Genomic DNA, 25177 nt, shown 5'->3' on the forward strand with positions numbered 1-25177 from the left:
TTTTATCAAGCTCTTCGATAACACCTATTTTTTTGGGAGAGAGACAAATCAGTTCGTTTTCATTTCACACTAATTTTCGTAATGAATGCATTGCGTGCATTGGGTCTAATGCGTTCATTGCACAGACTGCGCAATCGATATGATAGGTCTACTCATTATGTACGTGTTTGTTTAAGTAATAAACATCTAATTTTAAACAAGACAAGGGAGATAACGATATCTATCGCATATGTTAGTTTCCCTCCTCAAGTAAAGGTTTTAATTAATCGAGAGTGATCACTTCCACTACAGGTGCAAACAGTCGTGCCGGCTATTATACTTGCGGCAATGTATTCAGCATGATCACGGTGCGGTCTTGGCTTTAAAACAATACAATTTGTTATTCAGGGCCAGTTGGCAGATAAGCCACCAATTAATCAATTAACTGTTTGGCACGTGAAATTCAGTGTTTTTGCTATGACAATAAGCAGGATATGTTAATAACAGGTAGTCGATTATCCGGGTGTTTTTGTACAAGTGGCTATGTAAATGGAACGGTGCAGGGACTTCCTATGTTTATAGCAGGGCTATTCTATTTAGCGGGTCGTGGTAGGCCGTCGGTCTACAGGCTGGTAGGTACTGGGTTCGGATCCCAGTCGGGGCATGGAATTTTTAATCCAGATACCGACTCCAAACCCTGAGTGAGTGCTCCGCAAGGCTCAATGGGTAGGTGTAAACCACTTGCACCGACCGGTGATCCATAACTGGTTCAACAAAGGCCATGGTTTGTGCTATCCTGCCTGTGGGAAGCGCAAATAAAAGATCCCTTGCTGCTAATCGGAAAGAGTAGCCCGCGTAGTGGCGACAGCGGGTTTCCTCTCAAAATCTCTGTGGTCCTTAACCATATGTCTGACGCCGTATAACCGTAAATAAAATGTGTTGAGTGCGTCGTTAAATAAAACATTTCTTTCTTTCTTTCTATTTAGCGGTATGCAAATAAGTGGGTTGCACTGTACTGCATAAACACCCTGTCACAGTGACAATGTTTAACATAGGTGATTATAGCTAGCATTATGGTAGCCCCACTCCCATGGCTAGTAATATTCAGTGTTGGGCTAGTAAATAACTACTATTGCCATGCCCGATGGCTAGTGAATTGGGTTTTTTTTATCAAATGTTGCAGTTAGTCTATTTTGAAAATATGAAAAAAACAAAGAAAGAAATGTTTCATTTAACAACACACTCAACACATTTTATTTACAGTTATATGGTTAAGGACCACACAGATTTTGAGAGGAAACCCGCTGTCGCCACTACGTGGGTTACTCTTTCCGATTAGCAGCAAGGGATCTTTTATTTGCGCATCCCACAGGCAGGATAGCACAAACCATGGCCTTTGTTGAACCAGTTATGGATCACTGGTCAGTGCAAGTGGTTTACACCTACCCATTAAGCCTTGCGGAGCACTCCTTCAGTGTTTGGAGTCTGTATCTGGATTAAAAATCTCATGCCTCGACTGGGATCCGAACCCAGTACCTACCAGCCTGTAGACCGATGGCCTAATCACGACGCCACTGAGGCTGGTTTGTAAATATGAATATCGTGCCCCCATCCTAAGCCTCAATTGTTAGTGCTCCAGTGGTAAAGCGTTCACTTGATGCTTGGTCAGTCTAGGATCGATCCCCATCAGTGGGCCTATTTGGCTATTTCCCGTCCCAGCCAGTGCTCCACAACTAGTGTAACAATGACTGTGGTATGTCTATGGGATGGTGCATATGAAAGATCCTTTGCTGCTAATCGAAAAGAGTAGCCCATGAAGTGGCGACAGCGGGTTTCCTCTCTCAATATGTGTGGTCCATAACCATATGTCTGACGCCATATAACCGTAAATAAAATGTGTTGAGTGCGTCGTTAAATAAAACATTTCTTTCTTTGATCCCATCAGATATCCAAAAATCCTGGATGAATCCCTGTATTTGTTTTATCACAGTATTGTGCTATGTTTTTATTTTCATTGACATGTAAATTGTCATCATTTTTAATTATATTTTATGTTTAGGTCCGAGTGGAGTTTTTGGACGACACAAATCGTTCCATCATCAGAAATGTCAAAGGGCCAATCAGAGAGGGCGATATTTTAACATTGCTGGAATCTGAAAGAGAGGCTAGAAGATTACGCTAGCCTGAAAAACATTTTTACTCTGTGAGTATCTTTAAACTAGTTGCTTCTGTTTTGCACCTAAACTGAAGTATTTGATCGACATCTTTCTTTACCAAGTCAAGCAGTTTGGCCCTTTAATTTTATGGTTAGTTTGCATATACCTTACATTCTCAGGTAGGAAGTAAATGCTATGTTTAGAAATTATTTTTTAAAATATGGTTGGTTCAAAAAACTTTAATGTGTTTAATTGCTAATACAGTACTTTATCAATGCTACATATTTGGAATAAATAAAGGGTATTTCGTGTTTTTTGTCAAATATGATTTATATCTCATCAAATAAAGTTTGCAATCATATCTCACAAGTCGTGCAAGTGCCAGATGAGTATGATATGATTGCAAACTTCACTTTTATTTCATTGACATTTTAAGATATTTCACTAAATGTTGTATAATAAATTGTACTAGATGTTGATGTAGCTTCTATCAATAAGTCTTGGATTAAGTATTTTTAAGTAATTTTCCAGTATCATTTAATGACAGCCAGCTAGCATGTAGTGTTGATATACTCATGTCTTTGTAATTGGTTTTAGTTTTAACTCTTTATTTGGATCACTGAAACAGCGATATGGTAAACATAGGAAAACTTCATCTATACTTTGCGAAATAAGCGAAATAACAGTTTAGTATTAACTAAGGGAGAATACTAGTTACAATGTTAATTTTTCTTTAGCGTATATAGTTCTCTCCCTTGGATAATGGGTCCAGGCAAACATTTTAACATATTGTAACAACTTGTGGTTAACATATTATAACAACTTGTGGAAATAATGTGACCTTCAATATAATTTTTCTGTTAGGCCTACTAGTAATCAAATTAATTTTTTTTCCCAGAAATATTCAAACAGTGATGATTGAGAAGAAGACTTCACAAGTGGACACGATCAGTTGTAGGCTGCAAAATGTGTTATTAAAAAGACAAATGTGAAGAATTTTAAGTCTTTGTTCCATTTGTTTTCATTAATACAAAGTATTGTGTATGTTGATACCATTCACTCATTTGAGGCCCGTAGGAACGATATCTAGAGTTGGGGGGACCAAAGTTTCATGGGTTTGGTGCTGTGCACAAGTCGCTTTTTATTATGTGCACATCTATGATGGGTTGTATTATGGTGTGGCGTTGTCCGGACCATATCTTGCATACAAATGCATACAGGACCGTCAGACCTCCCATGTAGGAACAACTTGGGATGGTGGTTGGTTCAAAACAAACTGTTCATCCATCCAATTGCAACATTTTCACATAATTAGACTTTAATCATACCCATAACATTTTCATTAATCTAGATGTTTTTCTCCAGATGGGAATATCATGTACCTCACTGGTACTCTTGTCTACATTTCTAAGAATAGGACAATTTTTTTTTCACTTATTAGTTCTTATTAGTGGGGGGGGGGGGCATGATACATAGGCGATGAGGCTCCTGTTTTTGTATGGGTGGGAGGGGGCAGGCTCGTTTTTGCCCAAATTAAACTCGATTGCCCAAATCGATAATATTTATTAATTTTAGCATTACTTCCAAACAGCAATATAGGGTAGCACATGAATCACTATGCAGTTTTATTGGTTTTACAACTAATTTTGAGTGTAGAATGACGGTAATGCATTGTAAAAAGGTCTGGTTACTTTTTTTTATTATTATTATTAAATAGTCCGATCCTCTCTTTCTCTTATTTAATTTTGGACTGTCCTAAAATGCTCCAAATTATATAAATATCCGTCGAGCAGTCAATTCTTTTTTATTTTTGGTTTGTAACCTTTTTCGTTTTTTATTTATTCTATTTGCTATTTTCAAAATTCTGCCCATTTTCAACCCCCCCTCCATCCCAATCTTATCGGAGGTCGACTCTGGATAGGCGTGTTCGAAACCCTAGTGGTATATGGGCACGTTAAACTAGTTATAATCATCATCATCATTATCTGGTTGGCACATTTTGCCCAGATTTTAATTTTTGCTCCAGCACTAGGGTGGCAATTGTCCTCGACTTGTTCCAGGCCTCCCAGACCACCTATATTTCCTGTTTTTCCTATATATTTTTAATAGGAATCCTATAAAACTCCTATATTGAGATTCATTTCCTATATTTTACTCAATTGCTTTGCCAAAATGCCAATGAATAAAATATGTTACTGAGTTATATTCGCAGTAAAAGGCAGCCGAAGATGCTTTGAATGTGCACCAACTTTCATATTATCATAGATACTGGCATGCACTGCAGGCAAGCCTTGGTATATATTTGTTCAGTTGAAAATTAACATGAAAACCATGCCAGCAGGGCCAGTTGAAGAAAACTCTTATGGCCCTTCTCAAATTCAACTAGCTCTCCAATTTAACTGCACATCCAAAATCAAAACTAGAATGTTCTTGGTTGAATAATAATCATGTATATAGTCCATTTGCTTTGAATGGAAACCGATGAATTGGCATGTAACTTCATGATGAATAAAGTTAAAATTCACATTAAAAACATTAACTTTTAAACCCATACCAATCCAAATCACATTAATTAAAGAGAAAAAAAAAAGTCCAGTATAAATAAGTTACTTTAAAAGTTACCATTAAATGATAGAAATTAAATAGAATTTTTAATGCAGGGATTCAACAAAAAAAAAGCTAGAACAGCCAAGGTATGCAGCTTGACTTGCATTGTCTCTGAAGTAATCGATAATGCAATACAAAGAGAATAAAGGTAGAACTGCGGTTGTTTTAGTATGTTAGTCTGGGAATGACACTCTTCTTGTGCACCTGTGAGAGGTGGTTCAATATGGAGAACTCTCCAGTAAAGGATCTCCTTGGGTTGGCTATCCTAAAGACGAGGCACTAGATAAAGATTCGTGGAATCGTCCACTATTTTGCCAAATACCCAAATCGACTGCATTGTGCAGAGATCGGCCCTGATCTCGTATTACGGTTTTTGTCGTTCAGATTACGTTGGATTTATTCTATGCAGTTTTATAAATACATAGTTTTTATTTACACTGAATGTTTTACCCAAAAAAACGTTATTTCAGATGATATGGGTTTACAATTTAATAAATTAATGTTTTAATATGAATTTTACGTAACATGCCAGTTAACTGATTTGAAATAATCTATGTAGTAATGGAACATTTCATTTTGTTAGTTTGAGTTAAAAGTACATATAATAGAATAATATAAGCTAATTAAATACGATTAATTTGTACCATAATATTGAATGTCAAAAGGTAGGTCTGCTAAATAATTATGGCGTATCCAGTCCATTAATCCGACAACTTAAAAAAAAAAAAAACATGGTGTGTTTGCAATACATTTTGAGCTATATTTTTTTAAAGCCTTGGACCAAAATCTCAGAAGCTGAGACAGTCTGGTAAGTCTGGCGTTGTCAAAATATAGAACATGTTCTATAATGTTGTCTGTTGCCAGATCTGTAATTTGCACCAGCACAATAGCGGTGTGTTTTTTCACCTGGTACCATATTCGCCAGACTCTAAAATCAATGGTTGCCCAACGAACTACCTTTGTGAAATTCATAGTCGCCCATAACCAATAAAGGTTGCTACAGGCAACCGAGTGATTGCTAATTTTCTATTTTGTTTGTTGAGGTAATACATGGTATCTTGTGTACATATGCAAGGTAACAGCATAACAGTAATGTAAATGTCTAGAAATCCGTGTAAAATGCCTGTAATCATGAGAATCTGTCCAAATTTTCCTATAAAACTCCTATATTTGACCTCCGAATGCCTATAAAACCTATATTTTGGTATGCAAATTCCTATATTTTAATATGTACAAGTAGGGCGGCGTCGTGGTTAGGCCATCGGTCTACAGACTGGTAGGTACTGGGTTCGGATCCCAGTCGAGGCATGAGATTTTTAATCCAGATACCGACTCCAAATCCTGAGTGAGTGCTCCGCAAGGCTCAATGGGTAGATTTAAACCACTTGCACCGACCAGTGATCCATAATTGGTTCAACAAAGGCCATGGTTTGTGCTATCCTGCCTGTGGGAAGCGCAAATAAAAGATCCTTTGCTGCTAATCGGAAAGAGTAGCCCATGTAGTGGCGACAGCGGGTTTCCTCTCAAAATCTGTGTGGTCCTTAACCATATGTCTGCTGCCATATAACCGTAAATAAAATGTGTTGAGTGCGTTGTTAAATAAAACATTTCTTTCTTTTGTACAAGTGGCTGGGAGGCCTGTGTACGCTTATAGTGGGTTCTGTGCCACCCCAGTAACGTCCGGCGTGCATTTTACACATTTGAGCTATTTCTCGTTCCAGCCAGTGAACCCCAAGTGGTATATCAAACGTCGTGGTATGTGCTATCCTGTCTGAGATGATGCATAAAAAAGATGCTTTGCTGCATTAGGAAAAGTAAACTGTCCTGGACGGAGGAAGTGGCTGAGGCCGGTTCTTGTGCCCAGGACAGGCATGCACTACAACTGCTTGCTCTGAATGTGCATGTTAAACAATTTTCCATTCCGTTAGGTAAAGTGGGTTTTATCTGGTGATTACTTGTCATAATTACCAATTGACATCCAATAGCCGATGATTAATTAATGTGCCTCAGTGGTGTCGTTAAACAAGACAAACTTTACACATTTGCGTAAATATTTGCCACTAAGAAAGTTGTATATATAAAAAAAATTGACTTCTTTTGACGTTTTTATATCTGCTCTTGAAATTCTTTAGAGATGCATAGTTTAAATCATTCTCGGGTGGTGGGAATAAAGGACTTTGCCCATGATATTTGGTATGAGAATCATGTATGACTGAATAGTATCTTGTGACGGAGTTACTGGCATAGTCTGTAGTTCATATGATGGTGAGGTGGGGGGAAACACGCCAGTAAGGGAACTTGTGAGGAATGATCTTTTTGTCCTTTTTCTTTTTTGCTAGTCTGTCTCCTGGTATTGAGAGACGAATGCTAGTTTTGGACTACTTTCTTCAAATATCCAAAATATACACCTCATGGTCTTTTTAGATTTTGTGTACATGGAAGTAATCGAAAGAGCAAGACTCCATCCTTCCACATATACAAATACGCATACTCGCACAATAAACTTATCACATACCACACATTTAGACCCGTACTACAGCATTGTAGTGCATGTATTCAAGGTGGGTCACATGGGTCTCGTAACCTCTCCTTTGAAGGAAGTTGTGTGTCGCAAGCGGACGTACTGTATGAACGGCAACAGAGCAATTGTCTAATAATTGCAGGGAACCACAGTGTGACTAAAATCGACTTGTTTTATGGTGGTCTAAGCACAGCATTCCAATAACGGGGCTTTTATTTCAAAATCTACGTGATCGAATCTTCGTCAAGCTACTGTCGTACGGTCCGAATTTACAAAACATGTTTGTCTTACACGCGTGTAACTACATGCATTTTCAATGCTTAAACACCTGGTTTTAAGAAATAAAAAGGCTTTGTAAATAAGGCAAATAGAGGCCCGTAGCCAGGATTTTGAGAGGGGGTGGTGGTTTAGGCTTATGGTGAGGCACGAAGTGTCACACGAGGGAGTGAGGCGCCCAAGTTGCTTAGGGGGGTTCGGGGCATATTGAAAACCACCGGTGGGGATGGGGTCGACCGACCCCTCATTGGCTACGCGCCTGAGATAGTGTCTAACCATAAATTTGTATTAACATAATGCAAATTCAAGTGTGGTGGGATCCAACCATTTCATTTGTAATGGAAGAAGTACGAGACAATAATTCACGATGGATCCCATAGACCAAAGCGTCACGTACTTGTTTACAATGTAAGCCTACAGGTTCTGTCAGTAGTGGCTTTGAATATCCAACCTTCACCTTGTTTTACAAAGTGATCTTAGCGTTAAGATTACCGTAAGTGCATAGGTACCTTATGCACTTCAGATGACCTTAGCGCTAAGTGTGACAATAGTGTATAGGCGCGAATCCAGGATGTTTTAATAGAGAGGGCCCAAAACCCGTTGTAGTTTTTGAAAAAAGAATTTAAAGGGTTTTTTTTTTTTTTTATTCTGTAATATATATATTGTTTCACCAAAAATAGACCGGCGTCGTGGTTAGGCCATCGGTCTACAGGCTGGTAGGTACTGGGTTCGGATCCCAGTCAAGGCATGGGATTTTTCGTCCAGATGCCGACTTCAAAACCTGAGTGCTCCGCAAAGCTCAATGGGTAGGTGCAAACCACTTGCACCGACCAGTGATTCTTAACTGGTTCAACAAAGGCCATGGTTTGTGCTATCCTGCCTGTGGGAAGAGCAAATAAAAGATCCCTTGCTGCCTGTCGTAAAAGAGTAACATATGTGGCGACAGCGGGGATCCGAACCCAGTACCTACCAACCTGTAGACCGATGGCCTAACCACGACGCCACCGAGACCGGTAAAGGTCAACTGACCTATAAAATAACGATACTATATAAATTTGGGTTGTCATGAAACGTACTTTATTCAACCGGCTATATGTACACTGCATTTCACCCGTGAGGCCACACTTTTTTTTTTTCGGATAACGGATCCGCCGACGTTAATTTTGACAAAATGAAAATAAAAAATAAAATCAGTTTTCAGCCAATTTTTTATTTTATTTTCCCGCCTACTTATGATTTTTACAGTGGCGGTGTCGGGAAATACGAAATAAATAAAAATACAAGCCTTGAAATATAAAGCTAAATCAGTATTTAACAAGCCCATCTAATTCCAACTCCTTAAGATTTTGTCGGTGCACTTTCAGCTTCGATCCGGAAGTATTTTATTTGGTGCGGTGCAACCAGGAGTGGAGTGGTATATAGAAAAGTGTAATTCAATCCCATCTGAAACGGAGTGCCGAAGAATCATTCTCTCCCTTGACATTTCATTAATTAATTAATATGCTTATTTAAATTTTATCTTGATGGATTTTTATTAAAAGTAGTACAAAGTATGTTTTGAATGGTGTTAATACTTTAATTTATACCCAACTCCGACTTTGCTGAAATTTCATTTCATCTGTCGACAAGTTCGGAATTTAGACCAAACGCATTCAGTATGGCCAATATACGTCGCAAAACAACGTGTTGACGTCATTGTTTTGACTGAAATCGGTTGACCTACTGAAAACATCCGTAATACCAAAAAAAAATAATAACAACAGGAATTGGGTGAATTTTATTTTTATTTTTATACCATCCTCCGACATTGCCTCCTTCAAAAAAAAATCCGTAATCCTAAAAAAAAAATAAAGTGTGACCTTGGCGATATTTTTGTATACAGTGGCGGATCCAGCAAATCCATTTAGGGGGGCCCAAGTGACTTGAGGTGGAATGCCATCCTTGGGGGATCGTGTAAAAAAATATATATATATATAATAAATATTATAACTATTGCAAAATTTAGGGGGCGGGCCCCTCCCCCCCCCCCCCCCCCCCCCGATATTCCTCTGGTATAGGCCTACTATGTAAAGGATTAGGATTAGCTAGGTAGCTATACATAACAGAACTGTACACGGATAATGTCACAAATATGAATTTAGTGTCGTAAACGATTTTTAAATGAAACTTAAAAGTTACAAGCTAGATAGAGATTCATGGAATTGACTACTATTTTTCAATATTGCCATTCGAATACATTGTCACGGATAACAGTTTTGTCGTTAATATGTTGGAGGTGCTCATTTCAATAGTATTTCGACATTTTCCGTTAAATTACGAAACTTGCCGAAAATGTTACCATGAAATGACGTCAACAATGCTTTGCCGTGACGTCAACAATGCTTTTTCGTTTTAATATGTTTATTGATGTCAAAGCGATATAACGTACATTCTTCTGACTTCAGAAATGTGCGAAAACTTCGCTGTTTGACGTTTATAAACATATTTATTTTAAATGTGTATAAATGTAATTATACATTATTTGTGCGTGGATCTACTACGACCTATTCCGTTGCATTTGTTTTCTGCAAAAGTTGAATGGATATATCAATAGCGGTAAGTCTTTTAATTTTATTGTTTGTTCGTTTGTTTCACACGGCCGTAGCTAGCAGGGAACACGGGGATAGCCCCCCACCCCCAATAGTATTTCAGAGCCTCTAGATTTCAAACTTGTTGGCGGGGGGGGGGGGGAGGGGACTCATCTGCCCGCCCCCGCCACATCCACCAACAATCCTAGCTACCTCCCTGTTTAATTGTTTGCCTATTTCACAAAACATCTTAACTTGCCTGTCTCATTTTGCTTATGTTTGACATTTTCTCAATACGGAGCTACCTCCCTGTTTAATTGTTTGCCTATTTCACAAAACATCTTAACTTGCCTGTCTCATTTTGCTTATGTTTGACAGTTTCTCAATACGGAGGACCAAACAAAGGAGAAATATGAATACTTCAAACTATTAGTTGTACTGTTAGTAGAAACAGAATTGTGGTTTAGTCGTAGATGTACGTTTAAATGAAAAATTAGGTTTACGATGTTTTGTGAAACTAAAGGTAAAGTTCGTTTTGTTTAACGATACCACTAAGGTCGACGACAGTCATTTTTCGCACCCTTGTTTTGGCTTCGTACACAGTAAATAAAAGATATCCAACGGTAATTTTTTTATATGATATATTTGACAAAATGTACTTTTTACTCTTTCATCTTTTGAAACTTAAAATTAATATTTTGTCTAGAATTATGAAAAATAACAAAATACCAACCTGTAAACAACGTTGTCCGCTTGTTATAGAAATTTGACAGGGGTCAAGGTTAGTAGACCAGTTTTTATTTTAATGTGGCGATGCATTGTAATAATGTAGCTAATTTTGAATTTGAATGACGTCAGTATTCCAATGACGTCACTTTGAATCGCCTTACAATAACCATACACTGGGTACATGACGTTTCCGTTTTAAGAATGCTGGAAAAATTCCAATGCAAACATGCTGTTGAAATTTTTTTGTTTGAACATTACTAATGCATCTGAATGTGTTTGAAGAACATCTTGTGATTAAAAAATTGTACCTTTTACGAAATATGGATTTCAAGTGAAATTAATGTCATATATGCTATATTTATTGTGTACGAACCCAAAACAAGGGTGCGAAAAGTGACTGTCGTCGACCTTAGAACACGTAATTCACCAAGGAAAACTTCTACGATCTGTTTTTAACATTATTGATGTGCCTAACAATAGATGTCAAAATGTTAAAAACAGATCGTAGAAGTAAACATTTCGACACGTTATTTATTATTGTGGTGTTTATTGAATAAATACCACAATAAGGCGTACAAAAACAAATTGTGTGTTTCCGGTTTTGCGACCGACCCTAATTTTACGCTGCGACCTTAAAAAAAATTTGACTACCAAAAAAAACAAAAAACACAAACATCTACCGCGATTTTTGAAGTCCGCAAACTAGGTTCGTAACACTTCGGTTTAAAATACAAAAAAACACAAAACAAACAATTCCTCCATACCTACCCTATTTTTTCCAGAGATGAAACCTGAAACACACATTTTTTTTTGGGGGGGGGGGGGGGGGGGGCCTAATAAATAACGTGTCGAAATGTTTATTTCTATTATTATCTTGAATTATTGAGTCCATTGATTTATTAATCATCGGTTATTGGATGTCAAACATTTGGTAATTTTCACGTATAGTCTTAGAGAGGACACCTACATTTTTCCATTATTAGCAAAGGATTTTTTATATGTAGCATCCTAACAGACAAGATAGCACATACCACGACCTTTGATATACAAGTAGTGGTGCACTGGCTGGAACGAGAAATAGCTAAATAGCCCGACCGTCGAGGATCGATTCCAGACTGATTGCAAATCGGGCGAGCGCTTTACGTTCCGCCCCTACCGATGAAGTGGGATGTTGGGTGCGTAGCTAGCATTTTATACTGGATGACCACCCTCATTGGGCTGTGCACCCCTAACTTTATATTGGACCCTGGCCACTACAGATTTCGTTCCTACAGGCCTGTTGGGAGGAGACGCCGAAACCGGCGACGAGTCTTGTTACAGGGCGACAGACACATTATATAAATATGTTGGGGGAGAGGCGTGGTTGGTGGGCATATACCCCATGCCCCCCCCCCCCCCACACACACACACACGGGCTACGCCAATGCATATTAATAAAGGCTGCAGGAAATTTTCGCGAGGTTAATTCAGTTCAGTTCGATTCAGTTTATTGCATCAATTTAACCATAAGAACTGCTCTCGAGGGACTGCAAGTGTTAATTTGAGAGGAGGGTGTTGGAAGTACACCCTTCATACTCCCCCTCCCTCATTCGAAATGCCCCCCCCCCCCCCCCCAAAAAAAGTCGGTGTTTAGCACATATGCATATTGGCTTTTAGGGGGCGGGACGTAGCCCAGTGGTAAAGCGTTCGCTTGATACGCGGTCGATCTGGGATCTATCCCCGTCGGTGGGCCCATTGGGCTATTTCTCGCTCCAGCCAGTGCACCGCGATGGGTATATCAAAAGCCGTGGTATGTGCTGTCCTGTCTGTCGGATGGTGTATATAAAAGATCCCTTGCTGCTAGTCGAAAAGAGTAGCCCATGAAGTGGCGACAGCGGGTTTCCTCTCTCAATATCTTTGTGGTCCTGAACCATATGTCCGATGCCATATAACCGTAAATAAAATGTGTTGAGTGCGTCGTTAAATAAAACATTTCTTTCATTCCTGTTTTCCTTATTGGCTTTTAGTGGGGAATGTTTACAACTCTCAGTTTGATACCACTAGTCTGAACAAAGAAAAACCTTTGTTTCTAGTGGTTTCATCAGCCGCCTTATTGGTTAGATTTTGCAAAAATAAAAGGTGATATATATTTCTGATGACAACTTGTCAAAGGTATGGCAATTTAGACAAATCTACATTTTCATTCACCCTTCCAATAAAGTTCTTTGTCACCGGATTTTGACAATGAAATCCATTTTACTCAGAACGAGGTGATACACTAAAAGGTTGTTCTCGGTGTCTGCCAAGTAGTGTCTCGGCAATGGTACTGCATGCATGTAGATTAGCAGACTGCGGTGGAAATGTAAACATCAGTACTTTGAGATTCTGGTGGCAGCGATTCTAGTCAGCGGCGTATCTTCGATCAGACACAAAGAAGAAAAACTGTCTTTTTCCATAATAAGCTGATTAGGCGCCTTTTGTGTGGGTGTGTGTGTGGGGGGGGGGGGGGGGGGTACATCAATGGTAGTGGTATATCAGGGCTTTAGGTCTCACTAATTGCGCACAGCAGGCTGTTCGTCTGTTCTGGGGACACCAAGTTTTTTTGTTTGGTTTTTTAAAAAGCAGTAGTGTTAATAATAGCTTGTATAAAGAGTTGTACATGTTCAGAAATGCATTTCAAGTTATTTTGGAACTAAGCATGTTTGTACTTAATGAGGGCATATTTTGGGCATACTTATTTTGGACACGCCCTTTTTTGGCTCAGCTTTGGTGCAATCTAAAGCCGTGTATGTACTGTCCTTTCTGTGGGAAAATGCATGTAAAAGATCTCTCCCTGGTTTACCGATAGGAGTAGGCAATATGGCGGCTGCGGATTTCCAGTCTTTCTCTCCATCGGCCAAACGTGGAAGAAATCATGTTGGGCACCAACTAGCCGCGGTTGAAATGTGCTGAGGTGTCGTTGGACGCACATTCACTTTCTCTCCGTGTAACAGAATAACGTGTCTGATGATAATATTTTAAGACATGAATTTACAGACACGCTGGTCTAACACCTAGCATGTTGAAGGAGACACCACACGATACGAGTGTTACGTACGAGAATAGACTATAACATTACGATTTCATCAGCTGCTATGCTGATGATGATGATGATAACTAGTTTAACGTGCCCATATACCACTAGGGTTTCGAACACGCCCATCCCGAGTCCGACCTCCGATAAGATCGGTGGCCCGACTCGTGATGGAGGGGGGGATTAGAGTTTAAAATGGAGAGAATTTTGAAAATAGCAATTAGTAAAAAAGTTAATAGAATAAAAAAATAAAAATAAAAAGCTTACAAGCCAAAAGTAAAAAAGAATTGACTGCTCGGCCGAATATTTATATAATTTGGAGCATTTTAGGACAGTCCAAAATTAAATAAGAGAAAGAAGAGAGGATCGGACTATTTAATAATATTTTTAAAAAAGAAGTAATTTCGACATAAAATTTTGAACGCAGATCTAAAAGTTTAAAGTCCGATCGATATGTCTCGTTAAGGCCGTTTGGGTGCACATCTTGTAGGGACGAGATGGGTTGCATCCCGTCAAGAAAACCCCTAGATTGACAGTCGATAGACGTTGAAGGTGTAGTGCTGTGCTGAAATACAGATCTTGAGAAGCCGGATCCGTCTGAACGAGAGAGAGTATCAGACTAGGGTATAGTCCAGTCGTCATGGTTTGGTATAGTGGTGCGGACGGGCCCGACTCCGAAGGATACGAGATGGTATCACTATAAAGCAAGGTAAAGTCTAGAAAAAGAGTAGTAGGGGCCGACCCCGCTTCCTATTTCTTCTTAGAGTGGGGCGGTCAATCTTCCAGTGCTGCTAGGACAGGCTCGGACATGCAGAGACTAAACGCGAACAACCGTGGCGTTCTGCAGAATGGCCGTCATACGAGTCACGAAAAAAACGAAGTCGACAGTCAGACGGAGAAATGACGTGGAGGCAAGGAATCTCGCTCAAAAAGAATCCAAACTGGTGGTGCAGGCGTTCCAGCGTTCAATCAGTTCCAATGGCCGCATACATCCCAGTACAAAACTTTATTTCGCTGACAAAAACAACGAAATGAAGGACCCCCAAGTCGAGCACACGAAAGCACGTGCAGTGTGCACACGCGAAACAAACACGTCTTACCGCGTGGAGCTCCAGACTGGGAATCAGCTGCTATGCAGTTGGCGTTTTTCGTACGATGCACTCGTCATAAGTCGCCATAAGTACAGGCCTCACGCGAGGTCAAAATCATAGAGCGAAGTCACTTCTCTCTAAAACTTTAGAGAGGGCGAAGTTTTTAACAGCAGGGAGACTTGAATGTTTAATCTAAAAAATTAAATACGCAAAAAGAAGTTATCTTAATACAGGTGCAACTTTTACAATCTTTTTTTTTTTTTTTTTTTTTTTTTTTTTTTTTTACCGTCTGTACTGCTAATTGATGGACGCGTGCTCTATAGTTTTGTTGTTGTTTTTAAATCACCTTTCCACATGTCGCCTTCTTTAGAAATAATGAAATGTAATTGAACAGCACTAATTTAACCGTTTAGAATTCATTCTCTCACAAATTTGACCGGCCTCGGTGGCGTCATGGTTAGGCCATCGGTCTACAGTCTGGTAGGTAATGGGTTCGGATCCCAGTCGAGGCATGGGATTTTTAATCCAGATACCGACTCCAAAACCTGAGTGAGTGCTCTGTAAGTCTCAATGGGTAGGTGTAAACCACTTGCACCGACCAGTGATCCATAACTGGTTCAACAAAGGCCATGGTTTGTGCTATCCTGCCTGTGGGAAGAGCAAATAAAAGATCCCTTGCTGCTAATCGGAAAGAGTAGCCCATGTAGTGGCGACAGCGGGTTTCCTCTCAAAATCTGTGTGGTCCTTAACCATATGTCTGACGCCATATAACCGTAAATAAAATGTGTTGAGTGCGTCGTTAAATAAAACATTTCTTTCTTTCTTTTTCTCACAAGTTTGTCTTCTCATTTCATTTAATAACTACTCCATGCAGAGTATTGTCCTAGTAGATTAATCTACCACGGTCAAGCTTAGATTACCCTGAGGGAATTAAATGCGTTCCACAGTCCCAGTTTCTTCATTGAAGACTATGTATCAGAATTATTAATTTTTTTAATATTTAGTAGCCAATCAATGTACTCTAGCAGTATCGTTAAACAAAACCTTTTTTCTTTGATATTCCGGTTATTGTCGCATGATTAGTATTATGGCATCGGACATAAAAATTAACTTGTGTTATTACACATGTGCGAACACGCACAATATACACATAAATACATACACACGCATACATACATACATACATACATACGTACATACGTACGTACGTACGTACGTACCTACGTACATTGAATATATGTATGTTTAAGACAAAACCCGACATACATACAATAGAGATATTCAAAATATAAAAATACATATATAGCCAGTGCCAGGTTTGTCCACGTCTGCATGTTAGTCAAACGTTGCCAGGCCATGGGGCCTTAGAACCGCGTGGTTGTTGGACCGGTACGAATATGGGGCCTTATTCACAAAGCTCTCTTAGGCTCTGCTAGATAACAAAGCATCCTCTTTTTTTGTATTTTAGCACTGCACTGCGAGATCGCAAAGTTGCGAGAGTTTAGTGAATTAGGCCCATGGTCGACTAACGTCGTTCTATATTTGGGGAACGTAGTTGGTCTGATGGTTAACGTTCCGGCCCAACAATTGCGGGCGATTGGGTGCCACATGTTCGGGTCTCGGTAACGGCGTGAGGAAATTTGTGAAGGCAATAAAGGATTTTAATATCCCCTGTGCCAGTGCGTCATTGAATATATGTATGTTTAAGTCAAAACCCGACATACATACAATAGAGATATTCAAAATATAAAAATACGTACGTACGTACAATGGTTATCGTGATTGTCTGAAACGGCCTACGGTTCAAGTCCCAGCAATGGCGTGAGACAATTTGTGATAACAAAAAGGGTTTTGTCCCCTGTGCCTGTGCGTTTATATCTCTGTACGTACTAGTCAAACCCGTGTTAGGTTTGTCCACAAATCCATGTACGTTAAGGGCCGACCACGTGGTTGGTAGGTTACAAGAATATCACCGGTTAATTGAACATTCTTTTTGATAATGTATCGGTAGCCGAGTAGTTACCGTGGTGGTCTGGGAACTGCGGTCGAATCGGTGCCTACGGTTCGAGTTCCAGCAACGGTAGGAGACAATTTGTGAAGCCAAAAAGGATTTTATCGCCTGTGACTATGCGTTTATATCTATGTATGTACTAGTCAAACCCGAAATACATACACTATAAAGATATTCATAAATCTATACAAATATACATACATACATAGGCCTAAACCTAAATGGTATATGAAAGGCTGTGGTATGTGTTTCCTGCCTGTTGAAAAGTGCTTTTAAATAACCCATTGCTACTAATGGTAAAATATAGCGGGTGTCCTCAAAAACTATGTGTTTGTCAGAATTACCATGTGTTTGACATTCAGCAACCAATGATTACATACATACATACATATATACATACATACATACATAATACATACATACATACATACATACATACATACATACATACATACATGCATACATAATACATATATACATAGGCCTACACCCATGTGCTATATGAAAGGCCGTGGTATGTTCTTCCTGCCTGTTTAAAAGTGCTTTTAAAAGACCCCATGCTGCTAATGGTAAAATATAGCGGGTGTTCTAAAAAAAAAAAAAAAAAAAAAAAAAAAACAAGTGTTTGTCAGAATTGCCGTCTGTTTGACATTCAAAAACGGATGATTAATAAATCAATGCCCTCTAGTGGTGTCGTTAAACAAAACGTTTTTTTTAAAAAGATGAGATAAAAATGCATAACAATGTTCGTTTCCTCGATAGCTTTTTCTGTTGGCTGTTCAATATCTGTTACTGAATGCTTCTGGTTTTCTCTGCCGACAGTACACGACATGCTAGGCCGTCACTATCGCTAGTTCTAGTCTGGAATAAAGCCTATTAGTAGCATGGTTTTGTCTGCCGACAGTACACGACATGCTAGGCCGTCACTATCGCTAGTTCTAGTCTGGAATAAAGCCTATTAGTAGCATGGTTTTGTCTGCCGACAGTACACGACATGCTAAGCCGTCACTATCGCTAGTTCTAGTCTGGAATAAAGCCTATTAGTAGCATGGTTTTGTCTGCCGACAGTACACGACATGCTAGGCCGTCGCTATCGCTAGTTCTAGTCTGGAATAAAGCCTATTAGTAGCATGGTTTTGTCTGCCGACAGTACACGACATGCTAGGCCGTCGCTATCGCTAGTTCTAGTCTGGAATAAAGCCTATTAGTAGCATGGTTCTGTCTGCCGACAGTACACGACATGCTAGGCCGTCGCTATCGCTAGTTCTAGTCTGGAATAAAGCCTATTAGTAGCATGGTTTTGTCTGCCGACAGTACACGACATGCTAGGCCGTCGCTATCGCGAGTTCTAGTCTGGAATAAAGCCTATTACTAGCATGGTTTTGTCTGCCGACAGTACACGACATGCTAGGCCGTCACTTTCGCTAGTTCTAGTCTGGAATAAAGCCTATTAGTAGCATAGTTTTGTCTGTCGACAGTACACGACAGGCTAGGCCGTCGCTAGTTCTAGTCTGGAATAAAGCCTATTAGTAGCATGGTTTTGTCTGTCGACAGTACACGACAGGCTAGGCCGCCGCTATCGCTAGTTCTAGTCTGGAATAAAGCCTATTAGTAGCATGGTTTTGTCTGCCGACAGTACACGACATGCTAGGCCGTCACTATCGCTAGTTCTAGTCTGGAATAAAGCCTATTAGTAGCATGGTTTTGTCTGCCGACAGTACACGACATGCTAGGCCGTCACTATCGCTAGTTCTAGCCGTCACTATCGCTAGTTAGTAGCATGGTTTTGTCTGCCGACAGTACACGACATGCTAGGCCGTCGCTATCGCTAGTTCTAGTCTGGAATAAAGCCTATTAGTAGCATGGTTTTGTCTGCCGACAGTACACGACATGCTAGGCCGTCGCTATCGCTAGTTCTAGTCTGGAATAAAGCCTATAAAGCCTATTACTAGAATAAAGCCTATGGTTTTGTCTGCCGACAGTACACGACATGCTAGGCCGTCACGCTATCTAGTCTAGCCTATCTAGTCTGGAATAAAGCCTATTAGTAGCATGGTTTTGTCTGCCGACAGTACACGACATGCTAGGCCGTCGCTATCGCTAGTTCTAGTCTGGAATAAAGCCTATTAGTAGCATGGTTTTGTCTGCCGACAGTACACGACATGCTAGGCCGTCGCTATCGCTAGTTCTAGTCTGGAATAAAGCCTATTAGTAGCATGGTTTTGTCTGCCGACAGTACACGACATGCTAGGCCGTCGCTATCGCTAGTTCTAGTCTGGAATAAAGCCTATTAGTAGCATGGTTTTGTCTGCCGACAGTACACGACATAGGCCGTATCGCTAGTTCTAGTCTGGAATAAAGCCGTACACGACAGGCATCGCTAGTTCTAGGAATAAGGCTAGTACACGGCAGGCTAGGCCGCCGCTGTCGCTAGTTCTATTCTGGAATAAAGCCTATTAGTAGCATGGTTTTGTCTGTCGACAGTATACGACAGGCTAGGCTGTCGCTAGTTCTAGTCTGGAATAAAGCCTATTAGTAGCATGGTTTTGTCTGTCAACAGTACACGACAGGCTAGGCCGCCGCTATCGCTAGTTCTAGTCTGGAATAAAGCCTATTAGTAGCATGGTTTTGTCTGCCGACAGTACACGACATGCTACTATCACTATGTCTAGTCTGCCTATTAGTAGCCTGTCAGTACACGACAGGCTAGGCCGCCGCTATCGCTAGTTCTAGTCTGGAATAAAGCCTATTAGTAGCATGGTTTTGTCTGCCGACAGTACACGACATGCTAGGCCGTCGCTATCGCTAGTTCTAGTCTGGAATAAAGCCTATTAGTAGCATGGTTTTGTCTGCCGACAGTACACGACATGCTAGGCCGTCGCTATCGCTAGTTCTAGTCTGGAATAAAGCCTATTAGCATGGTTTTGTCTGCCGACAGTACACGACATGCTAGGCCGTCGCTATCGCTAGTTCTAGTCTGGAATAAAGCCTATTACTAGCATGTTTTTTTCTGCCGACAGTACACGACAGGCTAGGCCGTCGCTATCGCTAGTTCTAGTCTGGAATAAAGCCTGTTAGTAGCATGGTTTTGTCTGTCGACAGTACACGACATGCTATCGCTAGCCGTCATGGTTTTGTCTGCTATCCGCTAGTTCTATTCTGGAATAAAGCCTATTAGTAGCATGGTTTTGTCTGTCGACAGTATACGACAAGGCTGTCGCTAGTTCAGTCTGGAATAAAGTTTAGTAGCATGGTTTTGTCTGTCGAGTACACGACAGGCTAGGCCGCCGCTATCGCTAGTTCTAGTCTGGAATAAAGCCTATTAGTAACATGGTTTTGTCTGCCGACAGTACACGACAGGCTAGGCCGTCGCTATCGCTAGTTCTAGTCTGGAATAAAGCCTATTAGTAGCATGGTTTCTGCCGACAGTACACGACAGTAGGCCGTCGCTATCGCTAGTTCTAGTCTGGAATAAAGCCTATTACTAGCATGTTTTTTTCTGCCGACAGTACACGACATGCTAGGCCGTCACTATCGCTAGCATGGTTTTATTAGTCTGCCGACAGCTAGTTCTACACGACATGGTTTTGTCTGCCGTCAGTATCGACAGTTCTAGTCTGTCGCTATCGCTAGTTCTAGTCTGGAATAAGGCCTAGTAGCATGGTTTTGTCTGCCGACAGTACACGACAGGCTAGTTCTATTCTGCCGTAGCATGGTTTTGTCTGTCTATCGACTAGGCTGTCTAGTCTGGAATAAAGCCTATTAGTAGCATGGTTTTGTCTGCCGACAGTACACGACAGGCTAGGCCGCCGCTATCGCTAGTTCTAGTCTGGAATAAAGCCTATTAGTAGCATGGTTTTGTCTGCCGACAGTACACGACATGCTAGGCCGTCGCTATCGCTAGTTCTAGTCTGGAATAAAGCCTATTAGTAGCATGGTTTTGTCTGCCGACAGTACACGACATGCTAGTGCTAGGCTGCCGACAGTACACGACATGCTAGGCCGTCACTTTCGCTAGTTCTAGTCTGGAATAAAGCCTATTAGTAGCATGGTTTTGTATACCGACAGTACACGACATGCTACGCCGTCACTATCACTAGGTCTAGTCTGGAATAAAGCCTATTAGTAGCATGGTTTTGTCTGCCGACAGTACACGACAGGCTAGGCCGTCGCTATCGCTAGTTCTAGTCTGGAATAAAGCCTATTAGTAGCATTGTTTTGTCTGCCGACAGTACACGACAGACTAGGCCGCCGCTATCGCTAGTTCTAGTCTGGAATAAAGCCTATTAGTAGCATGGTTTTGTCTGCCGACAGTACACGACATGCTAAGCCGTCATGGTTTTGTCTATCACTAGGTCTAGTCTGGAATAAAGCCTATTAGTAGCATGGTTTTGTCTGCCGACAGTACACGACATGCTAGGCCGTCGCTATCGCTAGTTCTAGTCTGGAATAAAGCCTATTACTAGCATGTTTTTTTCTGCCGACAGTACACGACATGCTAGGCCGTCACTATCGCTAGTTCTAGTCTGGAATAAAGCCTATTAGTAGCATGGTTTTGTCTGCCGACAGTACACGACAGGCTAGGCCGTCGCTATCGCTAGTTCTAGTCTGGAATAAAGCCTGTTAGTAGCATGGTTTTGTCTGTCGACAGTACACGACAGGCTAAGCCGTCGCTATCGCTAGTTCTAGTCTGGAATAAGGCCTATTAGTAGCATGGTTTTGTCTGCCGGCAGTACACGGCAGGCTAGGCCGCCGCTGTCGCTAGTTCTATTCTGGAATAAAGCCTATTAGTAGCATGGTTTTGTCTGTCGACAGTACACGACAGGCTAGGCCGCCGCTATCGCTAGTTCTAGTCTGGAATAAAGCCTATTAGTAGCATGGTTTTGTCTGTCGACAGTACACGACAGGCTAGGCCGCCGCTATCGCTAGTTCTAGTCTGGAATAAAGCCTATTAGTAGCATGGTTTTGTCTGCCGACAGTACACGACAGGCTAGGCCGCCAGTGCACGACAGGATAGGTCTATCGCTAGTTCTAGTCTGGAATAAAGCCTATTAGTAGCATGGTTTTGTCTGCCGACAGTACACGACAGGATAGGTTCTAGTCTGGAATAAAGCGTAGCACTATCGTTAGTTCTAGTCTGGAATAAAGCCTATTAGTAGCATGGTTTTGTCTGCCGGCACAGTACACGACAGGCTAGGCCGCCGCTATCGCTAGTTCTAGTCTGGAATAAAGCCTATTAGTAGCATGGTTTTGTCTGCCGACAGTACACGACAGGCTAGGCCGCCGCTATCGCTAGTTCTAGTCTGGAATAAAGCCTATTAGTAACATGGAAGTACAACAGCTAGGCCGCCGCTATCGCTAGTTCTAGTCTGGAATAAAGCCTATTAGTAACATGGTTTTGTCTGCCGACAGTACACAGACATCGCTAGTTCTAGTCTGGAATAGGTAGCATGGTTTTGACTGCCGACAGTACGTCACTATCGCTAGTTCTAGTCTGGAATAAAGCCTATTAGTAGCATGGTTTTGTCTGCCGACAGTACACGACAGGATAGGTCGTCACTATCGCTAGTTCTAGTCTGGAATAAAGCCTATTAGTAGCATGGTTTTGTCTGCCGACAGTACACGACAGGATAGGTCGTCACTATCGCTAGTTCTAGTCTGGAATAAAGCCTATTAGTAACATTTACGTACGTGACGCTAAACAGTCTTTCAGAAAATCTTACTTTGCTTTCAAATTGCTGAGTTCGTTAGGCTAATCCTTCCAATGACGGAGACAGAGATGTTTCAATTTGTAGAGTTGTTTTGTATTTTGTACTATTTCGGCTGTCAGAGAAAGAGACGGCAAGCAGAGCTTATTTCGCCTTGTCTTAACGACACCTCTCTGTGGATCGCCGTGCGGGTTGTTGCCCTGATTGGTCGGTTTCTCCAGTCATAGGGCAGTCTCTAGTGGGGTTAAATCTGAACAATACCCCTTTCGTTCGGTCGTTCATTCATTCGTTCGTTTCAATTCATTTTCGTGCTTATATTCTCTTCAAAAAAAGAAACGCAAAAGGGTACAAATGGGTTATAACTCCGATTTTATGTTTCCTACCGGTTCATGCTTTGTGAATATAAGGTCATTGCATGTCCCAAACACATTCCCACGGTTACATTCGATAAAACGCAGCTACTGTACAATAAAGTTCCAAAATGTGAATATTCGCAAAAACGCAGCCACGTGCAAACCATGTCACCACTGCACGTGCGTTGTCTGCACGTGCAACATGAACACCGACAGTATAAAAGTGCAGGGTGTTCGCTTGCCTGGCCTCTGTATCTGGCCGACAGTTGACAATCCAGGACATGCCACGTCTCAGTGAACCGCAGAGAAACAATGCCATCGGCCGACTAGACGCAGGCGAATCCAGAACGGCCGTTGCCAGGGCATTCCATGTGTCCCCAAGCACCATCTCCAGACTGTGGGACCGTTACCAGCAACATGGATCAACACGTGACCTCCCTAGATCCGGTCGACCACGGGTCACTATCCCCGGGCAGGACCGCTACATCCGGGTACGCCACCTTCGGGAACGATTGACTACTGCCACCTCCACAGCCGCAGCAATACCAGGTTTGCGCAGGATATCCGACCAGACCGTACGGAACCGCCTACGTGAGGTAGGAATTCGTGCCAGACGTCCAGTTCGAGGTGTCATCTTAACACCACAACACCGTCGACTCCGACTGCAGTGGTGCCAGATTCATCGACAATGGCCTCAACTGCAATGGAGACAGGTGTGGTTCAGTGACGAGTCCCGATTTCTGCTGCGACGTCATGATGGAAGATGTCGCGTGTATAGGCGTCGTGGTGAACGTTATGCGGCAAACTGCGTGCAGGAAGTGGACAGATTCGGCGGGGGTAGTGTCATGGTGTGGGCAGCCATCTCACACACTGGCAGAACTGACCTGGTCCACGTGCAGGGCAACCTGAATGCACAGGGCTACATTGACCAGATCCTCCGGCCACACATCGTTCCAGTTATGGCCAACGCCAACGCAGTGTTCCAACATGACAACGCCAGGCCTCACACAGCACGTCTCACAACGGCTTTCCTACAGAACAACAACATTAATGTCCTTCCTTGGCCATCGATATCACCGGATTTGAACCCAATTGAGCATCTATGGGACGAGTTGGACCGACGCCTCCGACAGCGACAACCACAGCCCCAGACCCTGCCCGAGCTGGCAGCAGCCTTGCAGGCCGAGTGGGCCACTATCCCCCGGGACGTCATCCGTACTCTGGTTGCTTCAATGGGCAGGCGGTGCCAGGCAGTTGTCAACACACGCGGAGGCCACACCCGGTATTGACTCCAGATGACCTTGACCTTGGTGGTGTGTCCTATCACTTACTCACAATGGACTAGAGTGAATTGTGAACAATCCTGCAACATTTGGTAATTATCGGACTCACCATTCAATAATTAAATCAATTCTCCAAATGTTACGACAATGTGGTTTTGCGTTTCTTCTTTTGAAGAGTATATTTAATTAAGGTTCAAATACACTGTCCTGGGCACATACCTCAGCTATCTGGGCTGTCTGTCCAGGACAGTGGGTTAGTGGTTAGTGAGGGAGAAGGCGGTGTAGTCGTCTTAAACTTACACACTGAGTCGTTAAAATTCGCTCTGGGTGGGAGCCGGTACCGGGGTACGAACCCAGTGCCTACCAGCCCTATACCCGATGGCTTAACCACTACATCAACGAGACCGTTTAATACCCATTTCGTTTTAAAAGTGTCCCTTTTAGGTAGCCGGAGACGACTCGTTGATAGTGTGTTCTGATATAGTCCTGTGAAAAGGCGAGATATAGGCATTTCTTTTTCAAAGCCAGTGGTCCACAACTGGTGTAACAAAGTCCGTGGTACGTACTATTCTGTCTGTGGGATGGTGCATACAAAAGATTACTTGCTGCTAATCGAAAAGAGTAGGCCACGAAGTGGTGACAGCGGGTTTCCTCTCTCAATATATGTGTGGTCCGTAACCATATTTGTTACACACCTGTTGGTGAGAACACCACGCGTTATGTTTGGTTACATATGGATGTTAACATACGTGCATGTGTTAACAATTTCAAAACATACGACTGGCTGCTCCTAGGTGATGACCAGGTCACTAATGTCATACAAGCAATGAAAAACTACACGTTG

General features: G+C 41.7%; 1 long non-coding RNA gene across 2 annotated transcripts in view; it reads left to right on the forward strand.

Moving 5' to 3' along the window:
• Nucleotides 1-9736: 9736 nt before the first annotated feature.
• LOC121375407 overlaps nucleotides 9737-25177 on the forward strand; it is a 54793-nt gene continuing 39352 nt past the window's right edge. The window contains exon 1 of one of the 2 annotated variants that reach the window (XR_005958310.1): nucleotides 9737-10134. This is a non-coding gene — a long non-coding RNA (uncharacterized LOC121375407). The remainder of the gene's footprint in view (nucleotides 10135-25177) is intronic. The other variant, XR_005958309.1, reaches the window with a different exon arrangement.

This window comes from Gigantopelta aegis, chromosome 6 (genome assembly GCF_016097555.1).
Source record: "Gigantopelta aegis isolate Gae_Host chromosome 6, Gae_host_genome, whole genome shotgun sequence".
Classification (NCBI taxonomy): Eukaryota; Metazoa; Mollusca; class Gastropoda; order Neomphalida; family Peltospiridae; genus Gigantopelta; species Gigantopelta aegis.